The 6062-nt window shown below is 34.5% G+C and overlaps 1 long non-coding RNA gene across 1 annotated transcript; it reads left to right on the forward strand.

Moving 5' to 3' along the window:
- Window positions 1-479: 479 nt before the first annotated feature.
- Window positions 480-5034, forward strand: LOC147364801 (uncharacterized). The gene is made up of 3 exons (XR_015134995.1): window positions 480-751; window positions 2496-2634; window positions 4767-5034. It is a non-coding gene; the product is annotated as an uncharacterized LOC147364801 (long non-coding RNA).
- The last annotated feature ends 1028 nt before the right edge of the window (window positions 5035-6062 follow it).

Below are 6062 nucleotides of genomic sequence, written 5' to 3' on the forward strand. Positions count from 1 at the left end.
ATAGCACAAACCAATAAGACATCAGTCATTTTGCTGAGGGTGCTGGAGAACCTGTTGCTATAAAGGCATTACTTGAATTAGCTTGAGGTAGGTATTCTGGGGATGAGAAATCAGGCTGCTAAGAGCATGGTCAGTCTTTGGGGGATAAAAGCAGTTATTGGTTTGTGACTATGGATAATAATATTTCATTACTTAAGCAACCAGCATGACCCCTTCTATTACCCACTGGCTAAATACTAGCCCCACCTACAATTATACATTTGAACAACAGGGGATGATGAAACCAGTAATCTTTAACTTGAAGATGTTTAATATTTTGTTATTATTTTGGCAGTGATCTGCTTTTTAAGGCCATACACAATAAACCATGTCATTAATAACAGAAGAAATGACTCATCTTCATTGTCTGGTTGGAGGGTAATAATGTGACACATCCTAATGGAATTTCTTATTTACAAGTAAGGAAGGGGGGAAGGAGTGAAATACAGACCAGTCGTACTACATTACACTTGGAATATGGTATTTCAAACGACTCTTCCAACCTCCTTTGATTCTGAGAAGGGTTTTATGATACATGCTTTAAGAAAACATTGAATCAGGGCTCTGAGCTGAGATTATATGATTTGGAGGATGAAGCAATACAGCTTGAAACGATCCTGCCATTGATGGCTTACTTTCCTGACCACCCACCCTCCTGGGGCTAAAAGAACCAGAGTCAAATGAGCAAGAAAGAACCATCAGCTAAATCCAGGTACTTGAGGAAGCCCAGATTTCTCTTCACTGATGCTAATGTCCTGCTTAGAAGCAACTTTTCCCACCTTCTATGTCCATCTTTCTGTGTTCTGTATTTTTGACTGTGTTTCTTTCCTTATACTGTGAATTCACTTCAGTTTTTGGACTGCACTTTATCTTTAGAACTAAAATAGTCTCTGATTATTTCCTCTATGTGGTGGTTAAAGCTTGGGTCCATTATTTATAAAACTTGCCTCGGCCTTGATCAATCTGAATATATCAAACAAGCCACTTTTCCTAGCCTCCATCTTCATTACGACTTAGCTACTTCTCCCACCTTTGGAGTAATATCTATTATAAATGATTCTGTGACATTTTGCACTACCCTTTATACATTAGTTTAATGCCAGACTTTAAAGATTATGCTTGTATGAATTGTGGTCTCTTCTCTAAAATGGCCAGATTCATTCACTCTGAAAATTTGACTTGACTGGCTTATAAACAAAATTACACTAAATCATGATTTCCAGAAGCATATTATTGGTGAATGGAATAGCATATGATTAGCACATCAATTACAGTTTAGCGTTTTTCTTTTGTTTGTTTGATGAGTGATATGAATTCCGTGAAGGAGAATAATCTCAGGAGAGAGGTTTATGAAAAATAAGATGTTATTCTACTTGTTGCATTGACAAAGATTTATTATAAAGCTTTGGCTATATTTTTTCTTCAGTCCATCTTATTCTCAATAATAGATAATGATGGTCATACTTATTGAGTACTTATATGTACTTTTATCATAATTCCCAATTAATTAATGTCTCAATGTTAAAGTCATCAATATTGAAATAACCTTATAATTTCAATTTCAGATTTCAATGTTTTATATTTATTGTGATTAAGACTTTTTTGCTATCCCAAGATAATGAAACCTTAAGTGAAGAAACATTACTGTTTCTTGAGAACCAAGAGATGAAATGAGAATAATTTCATATGTACGTACATGTAAAAACTTAAGCTTAGAAGGATTATTCCATTTGAATAGCTTATAGTGGGAAATTACGGCCTTCAGATAATTTCAAAATTGGCTTAAATTTTACCCTCATTCACAAATAGGAAGAGTCCTAAAAATTCTCATGTTTAATAAATACCTATGAGTCACAGGTCTCATGGAGATTTGGCTTTAAAAAAGCTAAATAGTTTGGTGTAGTTTTTGAGGAAAAAAAGATCTGATTGTGTCCAAAGTGTCATAGTGTTAAAAGTATAACTACCTTTATTAGGACATTATGCATTATTTCTCTTACTGTTGGAAACATTTGAGATATAGGCTAATTTATTGAATCCTTAACTCTTGTCAGCTTTATAAAATCCTGTTGTTTCACTTTCCATATAGTTTTTCCTTGTGAAACGTTCTGTCTTTTGTCTCCTAATAAATATGCCCTTTCTAAATCCTTTTTCTTTTAAAATGAAAAGATTAAAAGGACTACTTTTGTAATTAAAAGTCACTTTAAAATAACCTCAGAAGATTGTTTCTAGATATCAAAACATCTTTATGGTCCCATTTCTATGGCAAGAAAGACAACGACTGGGATCCTGTACATTTTACTGTAGTCTACATTAATTACCTTCTATTAAAAAATGACAAAGACCTTTTTGAAAGGGAATCTGGCATTCTCTCCAAGAAATGATGGCAGACACCCTACTTTGCTGATTTCTTGACACTTCTAATTACCTGTATTCATTTGAAATCGTTTCCTTTGTAGAGAGTTATTGGCATGATTTTCTGAGAACAAGAGGAAAATGGAAAACATTTTAGCAAGTTAAGAGGAAAAAAAATCAACAGTGTCATTGTTTGCCGCTTTTGTTGAAACTACCTACACGAGTCATTTGAGGGACATGAAGGTAAATGAAAGGTTATACTTTGCCCTGCACGTTGTTGCTGGTATTTGTAATGTCAATAACTGTAGAAGGTTGTCAGGAAACTGGAGAGATAAAGGTCAATAGCAATGACAAATATATCGTTGTATGTGTTTGAATATGCAATATCAGCCTAATCTGCCAGTGGAGGCTTTCACTCCCTGGAAATATCAATCAGGTGCTATGCGAAACCCACCGATTGTTCTCTACTCTCCTAGAGTGTGATGGGGGCATCCAAAGATGGAAAACTCATCAGAGCTTTTTGGGGGAGTGGGAGGGTTGGAATCATTGTTGAATATACATATAAATGCTCATTGTTTCTTTCAAAGGTGGGATTGAAAAAAAACACACCTAAAGTTACCCAGTTTCTCAGATTGCTTCATCGGTGGGAAGTTTAAACATTTTTTCTTTTCACCAAGAGGAAGACACAGTGTATTCTGCTTTGTATATCATGACAATGAGGTATATGCTAGAACCTTTCAGTGTTATAAACTAAATTAAATATTAACTATGCCTTGCATACAATCTGGACAAAAATGTAGTTGGCTAATAGTGAACCCTTATACCAAACCCTGCCTCCTGTTGATTTTGACACGTTGGAATGTGTGGCCATTTGTATTCAATAATAAATTATTTACAAATGAAATGCACAGTAGGTTACTTAAACTGTGTCTCTACTAAGAACAGACTTGTTAAGATACATTTTGTTGGAGCCAAATCAAAGTATTCAGATTCAGTAGACAAATGCATCTATCTTCCTTTTAGTAAACTGTGCTGAAGAAATCACTTAAAACCTTTTGGGAAATGAAAAGTAAAATAAAATAGCGAGAGATCTTTTAAATGAATGTGCTTCAACTTGGTCTTGAAGAACACCTGCAGGATATAAAGACAGTGTGTTTGAAACACAGAGGGATCATATTTTATGGATATTACTTTTAAAGTTTTGCATCTGCCAGTACTCTCCATTAAAATAAAATATTTTGAAAAATCTACTCTTTCTGAGACATTTTGCATTTCCTTGGATATTATGATCCCCTTGCCTAACGCTGGCCTAAGGCATAAGTCGTCCTTCCCAAATGCATGTATAACTATATGGGAAGAGAGGTAAAAAAAGAGATCTGCTCCTGATGAGTGTCCAGAGTGACAGGAAAAAGAGCAGTGAATTCAGCTGCACCTTGAGGTTACAGAATAAGAGAAAATGTTGTGGGGCACAGGGAGACTCTAAGGAGAAAGAGACAGAAAGGAAGACAGAAATTATTCAGGAAGGGGGAAATAAAGATGGGACGTTACCCAGGTAAGATATCAAGAGAATTTAACACAATAAATGTAACTGTTACACAGCAAAAGTGAGTTGCCAATTCTAAACGGAGAGAAAAACGGTAGACTGTAGAGGTTGAGCGAGAAAGAGATAATGTTCCCTTTCTAGGAAGAGAAAATCCTAGGCAGAAGGAAAGGAAACAGAGCAAAGATTTCCTGATGTTTACCAGGGAAGGCATCTGTCCATTCAGGGGACAACAGATGAATCACAGGCTCCATGTGCCTCTCCTCTGCCCATGCCGCACCTAGACAAACCTGTTAGAAAGCTCTGTGCCCCATTCATGGCTGCAAATCTGCACGTGCTCATATATTTCCTTTGACTTTAAATATTCTGTAGAGTTCATTACGGAGATTTTTACATTACGATTTTTTTTTCTAAAGCTCTAATTATTTCAGATAAATAATAGTTGTATAAGCCCTCAAACAACAAACCATAAATGGTATAATTGGAGATGGATTAATTCTCCTTTCACTGGTTTCCCTTGTATTTAGTTGGTTTTTGATTGCATTTCTGACCTTCAGATAAGACTCTTTCGTAAGTCAACAGCCTGGTTATAGTCATAGTGTGTCAGATGACAGCTATCGTACTGTCCCGAATGCTTTGCTAATTTTACTTTTAAGTAAAAATAAATAATTTTTCAATCGAAATTATATAAACAGAGGGGAAACTTTACTTTTGTCTTCTTATTTGAAGATAGTATTATCTTCACAAAGGTAGCTCAAGGGTTTAAGAAACAATAAAAGGGCTTGTATGCACTAGACATATGTTAAATAGAGTTAACTTTTCTTTGCAATTTCAGCAACTTTAAAGCAGATGCTGGAAACAATAGAGTCCTGGACTGTCTATGTTGGGGAACCTTCTTTTTATAGACTAACATCTGGGTGAGAATAAAATTTTGAAGGTTATATTTTTTCATTTTATTTCTTTCCCTCCCTCTCCTCCTTTCTTGGGTAGAGGTTAGTTTGGAGAGGAATGGGTAATACAAAGCAAGTCATTTTCTATTTCTTGTAATCTCTTTTATAAAAAGTTTGTGATTTAGCACAAATAAAAAAGTGATTGTTTTGCAAAAATAACTTTGTTCTTTTATGTTAGATGACTGAATTGAAAATTATCTTACAAAGTCATATTTCTATTAAACCTACAAAGTTGTGTAATTTTTTCTTTCTTTTCACAGCATAATAACAGAGTTGCATAGTAATTTTTTACCTTTTCCTCTCATTTGTTCATTGTTATTACTGAGCATTTTCATCATCAGTGGTCCACAGTGGAAACTACGCAGAAATTGCAGAATTCTTCCTCAGCTTTTTCTCTCCAGACTAAAAACTGAATATAATTTCTAAGTGTTATAACCTACTCTACAAGATGAACGTCCTAAAAGATAATTGTAATTCATAAGTGTTAGGGATGGGAGAGATTAGATATAATTTTATTCATATCTATCTTCTCTATCTCTCTTTGTAGACAGATAAAGTATTAGACATGACAGAGTGTGCACTTGTGAGGGAGATCACAAACCTCAGTGTCTTTTCTGAGGTAAGAAAGGAGTAAAGGGCAAATGCTTCCAGTGTTTTAGAAGTTAACTTATGCTTTTTCATACACACAAACACCCTCTCTTCTCTCTTGCTTTTACATTTGCTGCATTAACCAAGTCTTCCTGTTTGAAAGGAACAATTATCTAGATTTTAGTGTAATGTTAATCTCTTCCAGATATTGTTCCTTCTACAAAAGTCACTTATTTATTAAAAGTCAGCTTAAGGAAATCAAATACATAAAGAATTATTTCAATTAATTTTGCATTCTAAATAAACGGTTGAGAAAGTGATAGCTATGCAAGATATTGTGATCTGAGTTTAAACAAGAGACAACAACCAAAGTAAGAAAGAATAGTTAAGAAGCAAAAAAACAGAGTGAGGGTCATTGGTAAAAAGTAAAGTTAGTCAGTGGAGAGAAAAAAAAAATATAAGCTTCAAGTATAAAAAAGGAGAGTTTTGTTCAATCATAAGTAAGAAAAAAGGTACAGGAGGCCAGAGTGGACCTCAAACCAATTACAGGTTAAAAACAGAGCCTTGTTTTTTATACACAGAATACTGATGGA

Source organism: Bos grunniens, chromosome 10 (assembly GCF_055505025.1).
Source record: "Bos grunniens cultivar Pamir isolate PY7600 chromosome 10, Bosgru_T2T1.0, whole genome shotgun sequence".
NCBI classification, from domain to species: domain Eukaryota; kingdom Metazoa; phylum Chordata; class Mammalia; order Artiodactyla; family Bovidae; genus Bos; species Bos grunniens.